Source organism: Homalodisca vitripennis, chromosome X (assembly GCF_021130785.1).
Source record: "Homalodisca vitripennis isolate AUS2020 chromosome X, UT_GWSS_2.1, whole genome shotgun sequence".
NCBI classification, from domain to species: domain Eukaryota; kingdom Metazoa; phylum Arthropoda; class Insecta; order Hemiptera; family Cicadellidae; genus Homalodisca; species Homalodisca vitripennis.
The window spans coordinates 47,931,406-47,954,402 of record NC_060215.1 but is presented as its reverse complement, the minus strand read 5'-3'; the positions used below and the strand labels follow the sequence as shown (position 1 = coordinate 47,954,402).

General features: G+C 34.4%; 1 non-coding gene across 1 annotated transcript; it reads left to right on the top strand.

Annotated features, from left to right (window-relative positions):
- The first annotated feature begins 21,467 nt into the window (after window positions 1-21,467).
- On the top strand, window positions 21,468-21,559 carry Trnai-uau. Its single transcript is given in 2 exon segments — window positions 21,468-21,505; window positions 21,524-21,559. It is a non-coding gene; the product is annotated as a tRNA-Ile (tRNA).
- The last annotated feature ends 1,438 nt before the right edge of the window (window positions 21,560-22,997 follow it).

The window sequence follows — 22,997 nt, the reverse complement described above, 5'->3', positions numbered from 1 at the left end:
ATAATCAATCATAGATTGCTGATGGGAGATTAACACCCTGGACAATGTTGTTCTGTGATTAAAAATGGTTGCATTACTACCGAGCTAGGAACTCGGAGACGGATAAGTAGTCGGGTTGGTACTTATAATCAATCATAGATTGCTGATGGGAGATTAACACCCTGGACAATGTTGTTCTGTGATTAATTAAATGGTTGCATTACTACCGTGTTAGGAACTCGGTAACGGATAAGTAGTCGGGTTGGTACTTATAATCAATCATAGATTGCTGATGGGAGATTAACACCCTGGACAATGTTGTTCTGTGATATAATGGATTCATTACTACCGAGCTAGGAACTCGGAGACGGATAAGTAGTCGGGTTGGTACTTATAATCAATCATAGAATGCGGATGGGAGTTTAACACCCCGGGCAATATTGTTCTGTGATTAAATGGTTGCATTACTACCGAGCTAGGAACTCGGAGGCAGATAAGTGGTCGGGTTTGTACTTATCCTCAGTCATAAATTGTTGATGGGAGGTTGAGTAGCCTAGACAATTCTATCCAGTGATAGAATGGTTTCATTACTTCCTTGTGATTAAGCCAGAGGCGAATAAGTGGTCTGGCTGCTTGGGCTGCATAATCCGCACACCATCATGTGAACTTCAGGAATAAACTTAAAACTGAACGGAATTTATCAAAATACTGTAATGCAGATGAGGAACTACAGATATACCCCGTCCCCACGATTATGCTAGGCGGGCGGGTATCGGTAAAGGTTTAACCTTCTGCTCGAGGGTTAATAAAGGCGCTGGAAAATATTGTTTCATCAGGTAGTATATTAGCACCAGCTACATAGCTTAAGTTAATCTTGAGTTTTCTATTAATATTTTCATTTCAACATGTTTCGTTGCATTTAAACACGTGTATGTAAAGAGAGGCTCTTAATATTGATTTATATATCTGTATAAGTTCTGTTTGTTTGACCGCTAATAATAATAATCAATGACCTACAAAATGGTCGACGAATGCAGAGTTATTGTGACCTGTATTCTGTAGTTCGGTTTTAATGATAATACAGAATAGTATAATGATAATAAAGTAAGTAATAGTATGAAAAATAAAAAATAAAGTACTTATTTAAATGTATAAAGAAATAAAACAACAGTAAATATAATTTGAATACTTAACGATAATGTTAATGGTTTAGAGAATGCAGACAAAATAAATTATACTATAACATAAAAAATATAGAGCTCTCTCTCTCTCTCTCTCTCCTCTCTCTCCTCTCTCTCTCTCTCTCTCTCTCTCTCTCTCTCTCTCTCTCTCTCTCTCTCTCTCTCTCTCTCTCTCTCTCTCTCTCTCTCTCTCTCTCTCTCTCTCTCTCTCTCTCTCTCTCTCTCTCTCTCTCTCTCTCTCTCTCTCTCTCTCTCTCTCTCTCTCTCTCTCTCTCTCTCTCTCTCTCTCTCTCTCTCTCTCTCTCTCTCTCTCTCTCTCTCTCTCTCCTCTCTCTCTCTCTCTCTCTTCTCTCTCTCTCTCTCCCTATCTCTCTCTCTCCCTATCTCTCTCTGTGTCGGTGTGTTATCCTTTTTGTGTAACAAATTTACAAATGGTAGTATATTAGATATTTATTGCATACTATGTTTACTTTTACAGCCTTCGAGAGAAAGACATCGCCAATGATAAATAGTCCAGTTGGTTACGGCAATATCGACTAGTTACCTGTTAACAATCAGGTTTCCTAGGCCCTATTGCTGAAACTGCCTGGTCTAAAACAACCAAGACCGTTCTATCATCTCAGACTACGTTATACAGTACAATATTAATGAAGTTACATTTTATCTGAATTTTGTACTTTTGTTGCTCAATGTAATTTATATTACTTATATCACTTATTTAAGCCTATGTAGTCGTGTAAATGTAAATATGGTAGTTCTAAGTTTAAGAAGAGCGGGAATGGCCTATGCGATGCATGTTAAAGTCATCTCATTAAGGTAAATTTTTCTCAGGAAGTGTAAAAGCTACACAATTAAAATTTTAAAAGCATGAAATAATTTGCTTGGTTAGCAAGCACAAGCTTGCTTTAAAACACATATTATTGTAACTTAATTACTGTGAATTAATTTTTACGGTGTATTCAAATATTAATGTATTTTACAGACTAAATCACCAATGTGTTATTACTCATCTTATTCAATTTTACATGTCGGTACTAAAACGACGACTAATTAAATTGTAATATTTATAATCTTAGTAAACTACATTTTATGCTCACTTTTAGTTGTTTTATTGCATTCCAGAATACCACTGTGTTGATGACAGTGATATAGACAGGTACGGTAATAGTTGGCTGTAACCCTCCTAGAATAAGGATATTGCCACACTATTACTGACCCTGTCTGGTAGTTAGTAATATTACTTATGGCACGGCAGAGAGAGAGCGGCTTCCTCAATAATTCATTTCATAAGCCCTGAGGCGGAAACTTTTAGAGAGGTGGTTATATCCTTGCTATTGGCTGTTACAGCAATGTACAATTACGAGATAATGGCCCCGACCCTCCACCCTCCCCCCAAATATGTTTCACACTGCTCACGACTCTAGTCGTACCCTGTATTCTTAAATTGTTTTCACTCAGCTGGTGTAATCGTTATAGTTTTCACGCAATGGAGTAACTAAGAGTTGTAAGATGAGGAGAATAGAACCTTCCTACATAAAAACTTTAAAAATAGTATAATATAAATAGCAAATACATATAATAGCAATCCTACTTGTTTGCAATAAAGCTGATAAAAGGCATAATTCTGATTAAGCATATATAATTCATTTAAATTGTGATTCATTCCATAATCCCCCCTCACGCAGTGTGTTGTTTTCTCCAAACAAACCCCCCCCCCCCCCAGGTAGTCCTAGTTACGACACTGGATTTTTTCAGTGTAGCACATTACAATTACCTCATCGCAAGAAAAGCACTATTTTTTATATTACATACCGTACCAGTTACCTGTGATCAATGTACATTTGTCATTTTAATTTCATAATAAATTTTGCATTTGGACAATTATACATTGTTTTGCAACGTCAGTTTTCAAAAGTTAAAATTCTAATCTAATATATACATCCATCTAAAGGTAAAAGCATCACAGTCACGCACACTCATTCAATTTATTACATAAATTCCTTAATTTGGCTGATTTTAGGACAATACCAATTAGTTATCCCAGTGACTCTCCATGAACCCATCAACCGAGTAAAACGCATTCTCCACCAGATGGCTTTTCAGTCGAGCTCGAATGTGATTTAGATTACCTGTTTGGTGCATTCAGGGAGTTTATCAATCAGCCTAACACCAATTTGAGACGGCAAACGCGCAAATGCTGCCGTCCTGTGCTGTTGGACTCGCAAGTTGTCCCTGCCTCTCCATACCGGTGGATGTCTCGGCCCTATATGAAATTACACTATGTCCAGCAGTATATAATCACCTTCCGCACATAGAGGCAGGGTAAAGTAACCAGTTTTAGTTCCCTGCACGACTATCTAAAATTTAGTTTCAGCATAATGCTAATTGCCTTTTTTGTAGTCTTAAAAACCTTTACAGTCTGTATTTGGCACAACCTCCCCATAAGCTTACACCACATAAAGTATGTGAGTAAACCAGACAAAAAATAGGCCATTTTTACGATATAAAGGGAGCAATACTTTTCCAAACTACGCAAAGCATAAATGCCAGAGGCACACATTGGTGACGCATATAACAATCTTCAAGTAGTAACCCGTTTTTATAATATTTGTAATACAAGACCACAAAGGACAATTACTCTACTTAAAAAATGAGTTTACCTCTTTAAAATTAAATATATAAAATGAATTTAATTGAATCTAACTGTAATTAATTACTCTCTTTAAGGAACATATTTTGCACATTGCTATCTTCTCTTAGTAAATACTTGAGTAATACATTAAAATTTTCTAGCCACGAAAAAATCTTTGTGGACTTGGCCTAATTGTGTAATATTTCCACTTAAATGCTGCCTCCTTCAATCTTGCACCAGGTATGACAAAGCTACCTTGAGATGAAAACGTTTATATTGATTGCGTGAAAAACCGATATGCTAGGCAGTGTAAGGACTATTAAAACATCGACCCTTACAGAAATTGAATATTTAGAATTGGTTTGTATATAAAGTATCCACCAGTTTCATTAAATAAGGAACAATAATATGTCTACTTTCATACTTGTGATCCGATAATATACTCAGAGTATTAGTGTGATACCATCACCAATATCTCTCTCCATCTATAAATTTCGCATTTAACTCTCCTTTAGTCCATTTTTTTTGAGGACAGCTTTCCATATATTTATGATTCTCTAATACAAAATAATTGTTTGCATTTTCAGAATGTGAGTTCAGTTAGTTGTGTTTATGTCCTGCAGATTTCCTGCTTCATGTAATATTGCGGATATAATATACACATATATTTATTATTTTTCAGTGTCATGAACTAATCTCCAGTCCTATGGAAACTTAAGAAGTCGCCTCACAGATCATGAGCAGTAGCCCAAATGGTGAGTTCTAGAAACATCTATAACAATTAAAGTTATATAATCTAGCTTTTAATTATCCAAATTTTAGCCATTTTACTCCTGTATATGCAGAATATTTGTCATCAGTTATTTGGTATTTGTATGAACATGCAGACCAGTCCTTTGAAAATAATAAATTAAGAGAATTTTATAAGGTGTTTCGAAACTCTCATTGCAAATTTATATGTATATGTGATGGCCCGGCAGACTTGGTACTGCCTCAGTCGATAAATAGAAAAGCTAAACTTTTGTATAAAATAAAGTTCAAACAAAGAAAAGTAATTCGAAATTATTAAAAAAAGGCTCGGTGTGAATGTGGTTTTATAATTATTTTCAATGAATTACACATGATGTTGCTTGAAAAATTGTCATGTTACAAATATTAGGAGCTTAAAAAATTTGAAGTGTAACAGTTTTAATCTGAAACTTGATTATATTATAATGAAAATGGCATCTTTATTTACCTATATGTATTTAACACTATAAATCAAGTTTTATTATGTTTTCATTTACGCAGGAATCAAGAAGTTGCATAATGAATTGTCATGTCACAACGATTAATTCCTTACAAAATGAAGTTTGTAAAACCATTTAGTATAAACTGACTATACCATAAGTTTTAATTTGAAACTCGTTTACAGTACAAATTAATATAATATCTTTATCTACATTAAATACAACACAGATAAAATATAGATGGTCAAGTTTTATTATTATGATGTTGCTTAAAATAGTTTATAAATATTAAAAACTACGAAATAGTTATAAGATAGTGTACATTTGATGTTGCTCAAAAATAGTCACGCAACAACAATTAGATACTTACAAAACAAAGTTTACCTAAGATACTGGCTATTTATAATGTTTGAAGTTTAAGTTCAAAAGATCTTTATTATGATAATTACAAAGTTGAATACATGCAAAACATTAACATTACATGTAGTTTAAATTTCTATTATTACATGCATTCTTTACCGTACATCCCCAATGGCCCCTATAATAGAGTGTGCGGGACGTGTAGTTGGCTTACTTAAGGAAACTTGAAAGGTTTCAATTAGATATTGACAAACACATACACTAACTATACATTCTGCTAATCAATTTAAAGCTCTCTGATAAACTATATATATATATATTTGTTTGTGGTGTAAATAAAGAAAGATAACGGTATTCCGACGCGCAAACACGCGAAGTATAATTTTTTATGCGCGAAACAGAGAAATTCCTAGTTGATTCCGCAAAATTCCAACGACTAGCCTTGCATTATATTTATGGTCAAAGGCCAGACGCACGGGAAATTGTAGACGTTTAAACTCGATTAGGAAATCCATTGGATTTATCGGTATAAGCGGGATCAAGACATTCTCACCTTTGGATTTTTCCTTTAAGACTTTTGTCTCAATGACGTTATTCATTACCTTTTTTACAGAATTATCTTTCCATTGCACAGTCGAGGTTAATTAATTTTACGCAGCATGATGACAACTCATCCTACTTTTAACTGCAAATTGTGAGATGGTAGTGTAGGCAATTCCAGTGAATTAAAAAACTCCGTGGGATACTTGACTTCATCATTCTGGTTTATAACGGTGTCGACTGATTTGAAGGAAACCAGCTATCCCGGAAACAAAATTTCTGAATGATCGCATTGAGATCATCGACATCTTTATTTTTTGCCGCCAATATTGCTCGTTCACCCAGTCAATAACGGTTATTTAAAAGTTGTGCTATATTTGGAAAAACACACTGAATACGCTCCACTTTTGAGTCTGTGATGTGACATAAATCTGTGGGAAATGTGATGAATCCGGCCAAGGTGTCCACTGCGACTTTACCTTTTAAAATACCTAACAACGGCTTCAATAACACATTTGCAGTGTCATATTGTTGCAAAAATACTCGCACGTTAATTTGTAATTGGATTGTCTTTATTTGCCGTAACAAATTTTATGGTTTTAGGCGAAAATCGCCTAACAACAGAATCATGGACCCACCAAAAATATATGAATTGTCACGAAGATCTTTCAACGTTCTGTCCAGTGCCTCCAGTGACATCTTATTGGACATTTCGCTATTTTTGGCGATGTTGCAAATTGGTACTTAACACAAATTCGTACTTAAAAAAAAAGTAAAATCAGTTGCCGTAACTCAAGAATCATTATGTTAATATTAATGCTATCTTAATGTACGCCGTTTAATATCTGGTTTGAAATGTCATAGAAAAAAAAGTTTCTAAATATAAGTTCATCTCTTAACCATTTTGTGTTTTTTATTTGAAATGGTTTTTTATCATGTAGATATCCACTGCTATTCTTGACTATAAGCTAATTGCAAAGGATATTAACAGTATTTCGCACAAAGATTGTTTGTTATCTTTTATGAAATCTAACATTTTTCTAGTAATTCTTGAGAAGAGACCTTTCTTCACCGTGAAAGTAATATAACAGCGGTCAGGAACTGGTGTCCTGAAAGTCTTTTGATACCGAATTCCGTTATAAGTGTAGTTATATCGTATTATCTTATTCACCACTTATTTTTGGTATAATATATGTAACTGTGCCTTTGAGAGAAAAGGATTAGTAAACCATCTTACAGAAATACTAACGACCAGACTTCTTATATATGCATGCATACATACATCATACATACACATAAATATCTGTGTGGTTCTATTTGTATCATTGTTTGTTAATCAAATTTACAAGTGCCAATTATCAAAATAAGTATATTACGTATTTATTGCATACTATGTTTAATTTTACTGCCTTCGAGAGGAAGACATCGCCAATGATAAAAATTGTCCAGTTGGTTTCAGCATAATGGATCGTGATCTGTGATAATCAGTTCACAGGGCCATTAGGCTGAAACTGCCTGGTCTAAAACAACCATGACCATTCTATCAACTCAGACTACGTTCAACAGTACAATATTAATTATTTTAAATTTGATCTTTTTGTACTTTTGTTACTCTAAGTCATTTATCAGTAGTTTATTTGAAATTTTAGTGTTTGTGCTCATGTAAATTTAAATTGGTACTTCTAAGTTTAAGTATACATTCTTGTTTACTATAATAATTGTAAGTAAACTATAAAGGTATTATTGTTTAATTGTATAACGAAATAGACAAATATGTATGTCTAGGTGCCTAAGTCACTACACAAAAATTTTGTCGGTTACACATATACTTAAAAATATACAGCTTTTATAAAAATAAAAAAACAATTTGAGGATGAATTTCATATACAATAGCTATTAGTATTATTAATACGTAACAAACTAACCAACAGGTTTTGTTCCATTATGTTTTTCTTTATCTGCAGTAAGCCAGCGGAAATGAAAATTCGCATACTGTTTGTACAATGTTATAATTAACTTGCATGTCAACAACAAAAAGAAAAAGAACATGTTTTTAATTTTGAGACGATGGAAGTAGAAGTATTGTGAAGGAAACAGGGTATTTCCAGACAGGTAATATCATTCAGTATTACAAATATTTAGTTAATTGTATTTAATTCTACACGTTTTTAACTCATCCACAAAATATTTAACTCTATATTGGTATATAATATAAAATCCTAGTATCAACGCAAATTTAATAGCTGTGAGAATACAAATATTTTTTTACTTTCTTCAGACTACTTAATAATTAGAAATAAAGAGAAAAATTAATTACTAAACTATGTAGTATTACTTTCATATATATATATATATATATATATATATATATATATATATATATATATATATATATATATACATCCCTGAAAGTACCACCTTAAATTCCTTCAATATTGTGTAAATAAGAAACAGTTGCATGAAATGTATATTGGAAGGACATAAAATATTTTCACGTGTTTTGTTTCACCTTCCTTATTATAATTTAGTAATTTAGTTGATAGGTCCAGATATATTTAAGCTACGTGCAAAACGTTTCTATTGATTGCGTAAAAAATCTGAAATTTTAGGCAGCGTATGGACTATTAAAAAATCAATATTACAGAAAGTTGATATTTAGAATTGGTTTGTATGTGAATTATATTGTAGTTTCATAAACACATGAAACAAGAATATGTTTACTTTCATGCTTTGTGATCAGATAATCTATTGAGAGTATTAGTGTGATACAATCACCAATACCTCTTCTCTATCTAAATTTCTAATTCCACTCTCCTTTAATCCATTATGTTTGTGGACATTATTTCATGTATTTATATTTCTATAATACAATTCTCTAGAAATGTATGTTTACATTTTCAGTGTATGAGTTCAGTACATTGGTAAATGGTACGGTTTTCTTGAAAATATTCACTGCTACACCTAACTATGGTGAAGGATTTTAACAACGTTTCTAAAATTATTATTTATTAAATCGTCGACAAACGGCAAACTTTTACACCGAAAGCTAAATGTTTCCTGTCCATCGTCAGTCATTGTACCTCGTGTCAGGCCCATACAGAATTTGGATGTTTAAATTGGATGATATGATGTGTCCTAGCTTGATAAGACACCACTATTTACAACGAATGAACTCGTGTTTCCTAAAACGTTTAGCTTAATTTTGTGATTATAAAATCGTATGATTTGTAATACACATATAAAGTGTTTTAATACATTTTAAAATTTTACAATTTCTTTTCATTTTGATTATTGTTTCATCAGTAAGTTGCATTATTTTAATTTCTATTGTATAGTTAAGTAATAATAACAATAATTATAGCAAAGATTTAATTAATGATATATATTATGACACATAACCTTTTCCTGGAACAACTCCAAAGTATTTGTAACTATTAACAGATTGTTATTAAAATATAAAGAGATAAAATTCGTCAAAATTTTTATTTATAGCTTTTTTGTGACTGAGTGTTTGAGTGAGAATGAGGGTCTAAGATTGGTCACTTCTCTATCAAAGGTGTCATTTTATCTATAAAATATTTTCAGGTATTTCTAATGTCTACAAACAGAATATAAATAATTAATAAGCGTCCAGTCCAATGATAAACATGGTAAACGGTTGAATAACGGCCCGGAGGAATGTTAACGGTGACTTAACGATAGCTAATATAAGTGTTTAATTACCTAGATAAGCACCACAAGACCCGACAGCAACATCGAAGGAAGTCCAAAAACCCCAAGGTAACGATGGCCCGAAAGATAATCATCGCAAAGCGAACAGGAGAAAGCCAATAACCAAGGCAGTACTCGTTCAACCAGTAGAAGGCCAGACATATGCGGATCTCCTCAAGGAAATTAAGGCCAAGGTAAACCCTTCAGTGACCGGAGTAGACATAAAGTCTATCAAACAAACGAAGCGTGGAGGTGTTCTACTGGAGATGTGTCGCAAGACCGAGGATAGTGTCGCTTTTACTGAGGCAATCAAGTCAGCGACTGCTCGCAACGGAACGGTCACGACCCTGGTACCATTAACAACGATCGAGATCCTTGACCTAGATGGAGTCTCCACTGAAGACGACGACCGTGAAGCGCTCGAACGCGACTTCTCTAGTAGTCTGGAGATAAAACGTGTCAACCTGACAAACGTTCAATCACGAGGACAACGAGCCGCCTTTTGCGAGATAGATGAGGCCAACGCCAACAAAGCCTTGATAAGGCCCATATAAAGATCGGATGGGTGAACTGCCGCATTCGCTCAGTTGCGAAAGTCACCCGCTGCTTCAAATGCCTTGGTTTTTGTCATCAAACACGTAACTTTACGGGGCCTGATAGAAGCAAGTGTTGTTTTAAATGTGGGGCAGAAAACCATACGTCCGCAGACTGCGTAGAGAAGCCAAAATGCTTCCTCTGCACGCCAGAAAAGGGCATTCAGGATGGCTTATGTCACATTGTCGGCTCCAGAGCTTGTAGAGCATTCGCCACCGCAATTGCCGAAGCTACGAGAGGGCAAAAATGACGCAAATACTACAAGGCAACTTGAATAGGTGCGCGTTGGCGCATAACCTATTGCGTCAACGCGTCTTCGAAGAAAGATCGATATCTGCCTTATCTGCGAGCAACATCTGAACATCCTGGATAAGATATGGCTTGCTGATAAAACCAGCACAGCAGCAATATAGAGCACAAATCCGAAGAAGGTTATCGTCATCGACAAGGGCAGAGGAGCAGGCTTTGTTTGGATTCAAACCCCGACAACCTACTTCATGAGCGTCTATCTCTCACCTAATGACAGGATCAGTGCATTCCGTCAGAAACTAGCAAACATAGAGAATGCTATCCTCAAGCTCGACGGTGAAGTCATCGTAGGTGGGGACTTTAACGCCAAATCGGTCGAATGGGGTGCTGACCTTGTCCGAAGAATACAGTGGAAGGGACCATCAACATATTACTTTTAGCATCGGCACAGCGCCTACTCCCAGCTCCACAACATAACCTTCAGAAGAAGAAGTGGAACGCCGGGAAACTCGACTTAGAGGCATTGAGAGATTTTCTGACCCGAAACTCGTCCTCTTTTCAGAATAACCCGACTCCGAATACCCGTCATGAGACAGAGGCAACCGTGTCAAAAACAATGGGATTGATCACTGCACTGCCTCATGTGATGCTTCTATGCCACGACGGAAAAGGCGAGGCTCTCATAGTTTGGCATATTGGTGGTCACAAGAGATAGTAGAGCTTCGAAAACATGCCATGAGTTACTTCGGCGAGCAACGAGAGCTGCAAAACAAATCCAATCAAATCTTTAATTGCTCGCAACAATTTCTTCACATTGTATGGCAAACGTCATAATTATTTATAAATTTTAAACTCTCATACCACACTACTACCACATTCAAACTTACATAATTTTTCATACATTCCAGTCTCATTCATCCTTCGCCTATCTCAACCCACTTCCAGCGCTGGAGTCAGTTATCGAATTGGGCGGTTTCCCAGTTAAACGCCAGAAACTCGTCAACGCTGTAGAATGCCTTTGACAGCAGAAAGCGCTTATGACGAGCTTTTGACGCCTTGGAGGTTTGGGCGTTTTTCATAGAATTTGGCAATCTGTTAATGAAATGAACACCTGCCTGCGAAGGCAAGTGCTCATAAACCATCGTGCTGTCTCTACCAGTTCGGTAGTTATCTCTGCCTCTAGTCTCATACCCGTGTATGTCACGCCCCCTGGTTAGGGCACATTTAGACAAACAGAACAAAGAGGTTTCTAAAATGTAGAGACTGGGCAAAGTCAACAGTTGCAAATTTTTGAATGCTGTTCTGTACGACTCTCTGAAATTCAACTTTGCGATAATACGAATCGCTTTTTTGTAATTTGAACACTCTCAGGAAATTATTGCCTGTACAGGCCCCCCACAACACCACCCCATAGGAAAGGTGAGAATGAATTAGCCCATAATATGCCGCAATCAATACCTGACTGGGGCAGTACCGGGCCAGGGACCTCAAAACATATATTCCTGAGGACAATTTGGTACACACATGGTCAATGTGGTTATTCCATGTCAACCCTCGATCAAGGAGTATTCCAAGGAATTTCGCGGAGTAGACTTCTTCCAATATGGAATCTGCCAACATCACAGCTGACCCACATTGGGAGTCCACTGGGCGCAGTGCGAAATTTAGCATGTTGGATTTCGAAGAATTCGTTTGAAGGTTGAGGCTATTGAAATATTGAACACAATTGTTGATATCGACAAAGGTAGTTCCAAACCTTCTTGTGAGTTATCTCTGAAACAGAGAGTCGTGTCATCAGCATACTGCACGATTTTTACCTTGCAGCAGCGATGAATTTACGTCGTTGACATACAACAGGAAAAGGATTGGGCTGAGTATAGAGCCCTGGGGAACTCCATAACTCAGTTGCATTGGTTTGGAAAATTGGTTTTGAGATCTGAACCACTTGAGCTCTCTGACTTAAGCCATGAGAGCGGCACGCCTCTGATGCCATGAGATTGTAGTCTTTCAAGCAGTATTTCATGGTCAAACGCAGTCGAATGCTTTAGAAAGGTCAAGGAACACACTTAATGTGTGATCCTGACGTTTCTAGCCCTCTAAAAACCATATCAACCAGACTCACCACTGCGTCTATTGTCGATTTATGTTTCCTGAATCCAAATTGGTGTTCAGAAAGCTGGTTGTTTTTATTTAAGAAGTAAAGCATTCTCGCTAGAAAAGGTTTTTCAAATATTTTGCTTAAGATAGGCAAAATTGAGACGGACCGATAGTTATTTATTGAACAGGGGGTTTCTATCTTGAAAATTGGATGTAATTTTGCAATTTTTAGGAGTGAGGGAAAAACTCCTGAGTTAAAACACAAATTGACTAATTGAGTCAGTGGTTTTACAATATGCCTTGAGCATTTTTTATTAACCACATTGGATCTTAATTCTAGATCATTTGATTTTTTGCCTGGGAGTTCTTGAATAATTCTATCGAGCTCTTCCTCAACTACGGGAGTCCATTGAGGTTATTGGACTCTGTGGGATTCCCCTGTGGCATTGATGGAAGAGGGCCCCGTCCACAAGCAACAGACGCAAAAAAAGCTGTTAAACTCGTCGGCAACCCTAGAAGCATCACTCACAAGTGTGTCCCCAATTTTGACTGTGATTTGCTTGAATTCTTGATGTTTATTGTTAATGATGTCCCATGCAGTTTTGGAAACGCTTTTTGAAGAAATAATTGATTGTGAGACATCATACGCTTTTGCAACTTGGATCACCTTTCTGTAAATTCTTTTATAGTTTCGAAAAAAGATTTTGAACTGTTCATTGGCTGATTTTTTTGTTTATTTCGGAGAAAAAGTTGAGTTTTTTCTCTCGAACCCAGTATACCTTTGGTGATCCAAGTATTTTTTACCTTCTTTGGACGAACTTTAACTGTTTTTGTAGGGCAACAGGAGTTCAGGTGGAAACTCAAACATTCATTGAACATTTGGAACTGCTGCTCTACGGGGTGTGACAAATTTTGAAAATTCCTCTTTTCTTTTGAAAGGGAAGCGTTGAGGAGAGCGATATTTTCTGGCCTTGTGTCTCTTTTTGTTTTGATAGTTTTTGGTTCTCTCGCTCTCTCGCAATTTGTTTTCCACTAATGACAGCCTCTTGGCCATAGTGGTCCGAGATAGCTGTGTTGACCACCGACACTGTGATATTTTCAATGTTCGTGATGATATTATCAATAGCCGACTGTGTTGTGGCCGTCGCTCTCGTTGGAGTTTTGACCAACAGTTTCAATGCCAAATGACCTCAGCAGATCGACTAGTCGCTTGGTGGATGGATGGTTGCTGTCCATCGCATCCACGTTGAGATCTCCCATCAAAAACGTAATCATATTGATGGTTAGTCAGGTCAGTGAGTAACGCTTTGAATTTTGAAATAAACTGATCTTCATTTCCACTGGAAGACCTGTAAATCCCTATCACAATTAATGTTGACCTGTTAATTTGTACTTGATCCCAGCTGCTTCTAAATTTTTCGCGGTCGTTACTTTGATTGGAAATTTTGTGAAAATTTTGTCTCAGATAAAATTGCTACACACACCACCTCCTTTGGAGGTCTGGCGACAGTACGCTTCTGCCAATTTGGAATTTGGAATTTTGCATAGTTCAAGGTTTTCGTTGTTAAAACCGTTCTCGGTTATAACGAGAAATGCCTGATTTCAGCTCCTCACACATCAGCTGAATGTCATCCAATTTGTTGGTTGCGTACTGAGGCGTTTTGGTGGAGTAGTCGTAGGGAACCTTGAACATGTAATTTTTTATTTGTTTGATTTTGCCGAGTTTGGTCTGTCAATTTAGTCCTTTGCTGTAAAGAGGGCTCCATAAAAAACTGAATTTTCTTTTAAGTTTGCAGAGCATCCTTTGATCTGCAGAATGTCAGGTCTGGGGGAGCGTCTCACGGCGTCCGCGTAGGAGATATCCTGTACGCTAGCTGGCCGTTGACGGGTGGTCGCCGACTCTCCTCGGGCAGCAGCGGGCGATGTCAAGTTGGCGGTGTTTGAAGCCATTGTACGATGATTCCCCTGGAATCGCGGCTGCGCCGTCATCCCTGGTCCCTGAGTGGCTGGTCCCATCGCTGCCACGATCATATCAACTAGTAACCGTTTGCCCCGCCAGGAGAGATGTTGGCCGTGTCTCGTGAAATACCTACGGCCGATGTCATCAAAGTTTAGCACTCTAAGATTGTGTCTAGCAGCTAGTTCTTCTATGTAGGCATTCACGAGCACGGTCTGATAGTGGACAGGGTGTGACGGATGGAAGGATTGTGATGGAAACAGGGTATTTCCAGACAGTTAATATCGTTCTGTAGTACAAATATTCAGTTTTTCTTTTTTAATTCTACACTTTTGTAACTCCTCCACAAAATATTGAACTCTAAATTGGTACATTATACAAAATCGATGTTTCAAGCAAATAAATAGCTGTGAAAATACAATTTATTTTTTACTTTCTTGAGATCATTTATAATTAGACAAATAGAAAAATGAAGTAAAAATCTATGTAGTATTACTTTCACGTAATTCGAAACTGTGATATAAATCCCTGAAAGTACCGTCCATATCTTGAATGAGAAACGGTAGCATGAAATGTATATTGGAAGGACATAAAATATATTCACATGTTTTGTTCTACTTTCTTATTATAATTTAGTTTATAGGTCCAAATACATTTAAGCTACCTTGAGATGAAAACGTTTTCTATTGATTGCGTGAAAAGCGACATTTTAAGCAGTGCAAGGACTATTAAAAAATCGACCCTTACAAAACGTGGATATTAAGAATTTGTTTGTATGTGAATTATATACTAGTTTCATCAACACATAAAACGTGAATATGTCTACTTTCGTGCTTTGTGATCTGATAATCGGCTGAGTGTATTATTGTGATAGATTCACCAATACCTCTTCTCTATCTAAATTTCTCAATCTACTCTCTTTTAATCCATTATGTTTGTGGACATTATTTTACATGTATTTATATTTCTAAAATACAACTCTCTAAAAATTACTGATTACATTTTCAGTGTATGAGTTCAGTATATTGGTAAATGGTACGTGTTGTCTTGAAACTATCCACTGTCACACCTGACTGAGGTGGAGTATATTAACAATGCTTCTAAAATTATTATTTTTTAAATTATCGTCGAATGCCGTTATTTTCGCAAAATTATGTGCTAACACATGATCTCCTTCAGTGATCCCACCATCTCTCTTTACCTGGAACAAGGAACGGCACACTTTAACTCCATAAGCTAAATGTTTCCTGTCCATCCTCAGTCAATGTAACTCGTGTCGGGCCCATACAGGCTAATTTGGATACTTAAATTGGATATTATAATGTGTCTTAGCTCATTTAGGCATCAACCATTTAAAACCAACGAACTCGTGTTTTCTAAAACTTTCTGCTGTATTTTGTGATTTTAAAATGGTATGATATTACGATGACATGTATGAAATATTAATTTGAAAATTTTACAAGTTTATTTTTATTTCTATTGTAGAATTAAGTAATAATAACTATTACATGATAGACTTGTAATTATGAAATACATTTGAACAAAAAACATATAAAGGGAGGAATAACTCGCAGTAATCATAAATATTAATGGATAGTCTTCAAAAATTAAAGGAACGAAATCTTCCAAATTTTCTATTGATATCGTTATTTGTGAATGAGTGTTTTAGTGATGATGAGGGTCTCAGAATTATCACTTATGTATCAAAGGTGTCATTTTGTCTATGAAATATTTGCAGGTATTTCTAATGTCTACAAAGAGAGAATATAAATAAATAATCTGAGTCCAGTCCAATGCAAACATGGTAAACAGTTGAATAACGGCCCGGAGGATTGTTAACGGTGACTTACCTTTAGGTAATATAAGTTTTTAATTACCTAGATAAGACTTCACGGGGTGTAGGCTAAAATGAATTATTGCTTTTAACTATTTCTTTACAAAAATACCTTTGATAACATATAATAGAGAAAAAGCAAAGCAACACTTATTGAACATATATCCGAATACTATTACGGTGAACTGTGTAATGTAAAATTCGTGGTTAGGTTCTCAAGATTAGGAGGGTAGGTTCAAACAAACCAACAAAATTCAAACTTTGTAAAATTCATAACTACAAATTTCAAATATTACTCTATGTAGAATACTTTATATTATAAGCAAAAACAGAATGATAGAAATACTTGTTTTAAAAATATAGAGGAAATTTACAATTGAAGTTTTAACTAAAATATACATTGTTATATAGTAATATGGTGCGACACATAAAAATGAAGAGTTGAAAATTATTAATTTTGTATATGAAATAAAAAATCTAAATTATTATTAGAGCTTTTATTATATAGATATACATATATATATATATATATATATATATATTATATATATATATATATATAAATTATATATATATATATAATATATAATTTATATTTAATATATTTAATATATATAATATATATAATATATTGTTTTATATATAATAAAAGCTCTAAAAATAATATACTGTAGTTTGATTGAAATACTTTAAGCTGATTAAAATAATAAATAGTTAGAAATTAGATCAAATTTATATTTATATAGGTGCATTAGATTTTAAATTGTGGTGCATTCATTATTTTAACAAATACAGTACATATTTACAGTATAAAGACCTATATTTAAGTCATTAAAGCTTAAATTTAAAAATAGATGAACATTTATGTACATTCTGTGTGTAATATAATTAAGTAAAAAAATTAATTAAATTTTGCATTTGCTACTAAAACAAAATTATTTTCAAATTATACATCAAATGGAACCCCCCCTTCCAATGAGTAAACTTACAAATAGTTGGCGGGATGTTGTGGCGAGGTCATGTCTGCAAATCTTGTCGCGCGTTTTTTTGTCGTATCGGTTGACCCGCAGAATCTGCCATACAGGGTACAAGTGCCTCACGGTCCATTCTGGGTGACTGCTACCCTGTATCCGGCGCGCATTCAAGCATTCAGGTCTCGGATAGAAATACCGCAGCCTTTGATGTTCTGCTTGGCCGAGAATACTCTTTGACGCTGACGATAGCCGGTGAACCGCACAATTATTGGGTTTATAGAATCCGGTTGCAGCTCAACTCCCAACTTGTTCTGACACAAATCCTCCACCAACTTGTCAGTGTCCTCGCCAACAGTCTCTGCGACTCCGCAGGTTCTCGCACCTCTGATATTGTCCCAGGTCGTCCATTCCCTCAGCCTAACTGCTATCCAGCTCCGGATATAGATTCCGGGCTACAACTGATAATTGTTGATTGGCCAGTACTTCATTTTGATTAAGTTCATACTTTTAGTCGCTATCTTTGATCCCCCATATTGGGTTTAGACAAAGTTGTTTAAATGCAAAGGCGGTGTTGTGATTCATGATTGAAATGTATCCTTTTGCATTCCGCATTCTGTGTATTAATATCTATATTCGGTTTGGGAATATCCGTACTTTTGTCATTACATAAGTTTTCAAAAGACATAAATTAAAGCTGAACTAAAAAAGTCCAACCATTAATCAGACTGAAAATTGCGTCGTTAGATTAGACTTTCTTTTTCTGTTTGTAACTTCAAAATATTATCAAAATTTAAGGCTACTATTTACAGACAGGATATGCTGTTCGAGGCCAATTTAAAAAGACCCACTTAAGTAAGATAATAAGTTTATACATAGTATGTTTTATTTCTGAATTCACTTAACATCATTTTACAATATGGTAATATATAACAAAATGTAATGGTACAAGAACTATAAACATTAAAAATACAATAGGAAATAATATCATTAGTTATTATAATATATGATAGCCAGCATAGAAAATATATTTAACTAAATATTTATATAGCAGTAAAGCACAACTACTAATAAAGTTACAAAATTATTCTTTAAATTACCAATATCTCAAAAACAACTTTATATACTTTAAAAACTGTGTGTTGCGTCGTTTTAGTTTGAAAAAGTATTGAAAAGTAACAAACTATTGAATAGTATGCAATAAAATAAAGACATATTTAATTAGATTAATATTTTAGCGAAAATTGTTAGTTATATTTCTAAACTTAGATGTTTATTAAAAGAAATTATACACGCATGTCTTGATAAAACATATAATGATCAAAGCAACAATGTCTCAAGAAGAAATAAAGCCATTAAACACGGATTGTATACATATTGAGCCACAAGTTATCTTTCAGAAACTTGGTTCAATGTTAATATTAGTATTCAACAGACTTCTGGCAATTTAACTCATAATACTAAAATAAACAACAGTACTTTGAAACAGCAAGGGTACATTACATCCAATGTTCGGACATGTCAATTTGTTTTGGAGATGTGTCTGGTATTTGTTCAAAGTTAATAGTTGATAGATGTTGGACTCTTATGCCATCATTGAAAAGTAAATTACCTATAATACGACAATAACAGTTTTCAACAACCGATATATTCTTAATCTTTCAATAATTAATAGAATAAAATAAATGTTAGTTATCGATTAGCTGTGAAGTTCGCATTTTAAACCAGGTTATATTCGCAAACGTAAACAAAACATTTGAATTTAGTAGCTACGTATGTACGTAACATTTATTACTTATTAAATTGTCCGTCTTGTACTTTATAAACAGGCATTTTCAGGATTTACTCTTATATCGAACATGTGATGCTATGTTATAAATAACTAAAAATCATGTTTTAAGTTCATCAGCAACTCCTGCATTTTATCTTGGATATATTTGAAAGAATATACTATATAGCTATAGCTTATTATACATCAGAAACTTTTGAATTAAATTAAAGCATAAAATTAAACTTATTTTGTATGTGCTTGTTACAATTTTTCAAACAATAAATGATTGATGGCTGTACTTTCGTTTCATATTATTATTAATTGCATTGCTTTAAAAAAACATATTATTGTAACTTAATTACTGTGAATTAATTTTTACGGTGTATTCAAATATTAATGTATTTTACAGACTAAATCACCAATGTGTTATTACTTATCTTATTCAACGGTAATAGTTGGCTGTAACCCTTCTAGAATAAGGATATTGCCACACTATTACTGACCCTGTCTGGTAGTTAGTAATATTACTTATGGCATGGCAGAGAGAGAGAGCGGCTTCCTCAATAATTCATTTCATAAGCCCTGAGGCGGAAACTTTTAGAGAGGTGGTTATATCCTTGCTATTGGCTGTTACAACAATGTACAATTACGAGATAATGGTCCCGCCCCTCCACCCAACCCCCAAATATGTTTCACACTGCTCACGACTCTAGTCATACCCTGTATTCTTAAATTGTTTTCACTCAGCTGGTGTAATCGTTATAGTTTTCACGCAATGGAGTAACTAAGAGTTGTGAGATTAGGAGAATAGAACCTTCCCACATAAAAACTTTAAAAATAGTATAATATAAATAGCAAAAATACATATAATAGCAATCCTACTTGTTTGCAATAAAGCTGATAAAAGGCCTAATTCTGATTAAGCATATATAATTCATTTAAATTGTGATTCATTCCATAATCCCCCCTCACGCCGTGTGTTGTTTTCTCCAATCAAAAATCCCCCCCCAAGCTATTCCTTGTTACGCCACTGGGTTTGCTCAGTGTAGCACATTACAATTACCTCATCGCAAGTAAAGCACTAATTTTTATATTACATACCAGTTACCTGTGATCAATGTACATTTGTCATTTTAATTTTATGTTAAATATATTTAATTTTAAAGAGGTAAACTCATTTTTTAAGTAGAGTAATTGTTCTTTTTGGTCTTGTACTACAAATATTATAAAACGGGTTACTACTTGAAGATTGTTACATGCGTCACCAATGTGTGCCATGACAACCCATTGTGAGTTAAAACTGTCGCCAACAATGCGTGACATTTATAAATGCTTTCACAATAACCATAGTAGCAGAAAAAATAAAAACTATACATTCGTAAAATACAAAATAAAAGTTTATAAAATTAACATTAATAAAATATGAATACACTGTACACAAAACATTGTTTGGAAGTATGCAGGCAATTCAAAACAAAGTAATAGTCAGAAGAAGGTTGTAGGGTTGTAGGGGAGAGAGAGAGAGAGAGAGAGAGAGAGAGAGAGAGAGAGAGAGAGAGAGAGAGAGAGAGAGAGAGAGAGATAATTTGATAATTTGTTTATTTCCCCTGCCATGGTTTAGACCAATGGTCCAATCCACCACCATGACAGGCATAAAATACACATTTACAACAAATACATGAGTTATGGCCCTTTTACATTAATATACATTTTTGTTTGTCTTATAATACTATTTACTTACTATTAACACTAATTTATATTTAGAAAAAGAAAACATCCGTTTTACACACAAAACAATACTACTATCATTATATTTTATTCTACATTTTATTATTAAAAACACAATTATATATATATATATACACATATACATAAATATATATATATATATATATATACATATACACACATACATATTCTTTCCATATCATTATTCTGATTCACACTGATGAATTCACAGCGACATGAATTACGGTTATAAGTTCTGAATTAAATTCCTCTCAATTTATATTCTACATTTGCATTACAACTACTGTATGTTGACATGTTAAATATGTTTGTACATACACATTTGTTTCTCTCTAAAAGTTACAAATACCTTTCTAATAGTTGAGTTCCACTCTCAAAAAAAGCATTAGGGTTTTCTGTACTTTTAGTTTCAACATCAACAGCATTTAATAATCTAACTGACTGCACATGAAAAGAGAGAGAGAGAGGAGAGAGGAGAGAGGGGGAGGAGAGAGAGAGAGAGAGAGAGAGAGGGAGGAGAGGGAGAGAGAGAGAGAGAGAGACCCACACCATACTCGCCTCGCCATCGCCACACCAGTGTCTATGTTGTATAGTAACACTTCAACAGATACTCTCCCCAGTGGCGCAATAGGTTAGCGCACGGTACTTATAAGACAGTGTTCGTGAGCAATGCCGGGGTTGTGAGTTCGAGCCTCACCTGGGGAAGTTACTTTTTGCACTTTTAACATCAATCCATTGCAGTCTTTTTTGTCATTATCATATTTTCTAAATTACACTTTGTCGAAATAATTTGATATTTCAAACTTAAAACCGTGTAACCCTAATTATATACCATACAAACCCATTCAGGCAGTATGCAGACGTTAAAAGTCATAAAAATACTAAGATGAATAAAACTATATTGTTACAGATTTCATTCTTTTAAAAATGCTTTACTGTGAGTGATAATTAACACTGGGATATGTTTATTCTTTATGTATATCTTCATGTATAAAGATATAAATAAATTTTGTAATAAAAATTATATTTATTAACACTCATAAGTGGTATAAATAGATATGTAACAAAATTAAAAAAGGAAATTGTGTTGAGCTTTATTAAGAATAATAACGAGTACATCAAGTAGATATAAACAAATGTCGTGACTGACGGACTCATTCATCAACACCCAGCAAAACCCATAAAAGTAAGATATATGGAATTTATGCATAGGTTTATCTTAAGCCCTAGAGGCTCACTAAGAAAGAACTTTTCCCCGACCGGGGAAAAGTCAGTGGGGAAGTCAGTGGGCTTCGCCCCACTGACTTCAAAAAAGTGTTAAAAAATCCCATAAGAAATGCATCGAGCAATCACATGTTATATTAAAGTAAAGATCAAGTCTGTTAGATGTAACCAACTGTTCTATTTAAAAATTGTATTGTGAAAAAACTATTGTTTCATTAATTAAATTCCAATCTCAAATTTGTGCCCAACTATAGTTTTTAAACTATAGAATAAGCTTGAAAGTAACTACACTTCTGTTCTTATTAGTAAAATTGGAGATTTTAGACAAAATATACCTTTAGCCGTGTATTTCAGCAAATATTAAGTATGCAGTTCCTGATCAGTAGTTTAATATCAAATTCAAAGTTATTGTTTAACTTTGACTACATATTTTAAGACCATTATAAATCCCATGTTATTTGCCTTATGACAGAAGATAAAATGTGCCATTTATTAACAATATGCCCACGATGTCTGTCTTTCAGAAAGAAATAGCATACGACGCCGCGGGTAGTATATAGTATATTTATATACTACAGGTAAAATTTGTATTTATGGCAATTTTTTGTTTATAAATTAAGCAAGAGTGAGATAATTTACATATTTACAATTATATACTTTTAATTCGAAAAATTGGTTATAAAAAAACAAAATACATATACTATTACGTAAACAATCAAAGGTTGGGAAGGATATTGTTATTTTGGTTTGTAAGAATAAACGAGAAGGGAACACAATGTACTGCGAATTGTATTAAGATAATGACTAGACTGCCATCTAGTAGTTGTGCCGAGATCTACGTCGCAGCCGACTGGTCTCTCATTGTCGAGCAAATGTTAGGCTAATATATATGTTTAACCCTTTATATGAAAAAAACTAT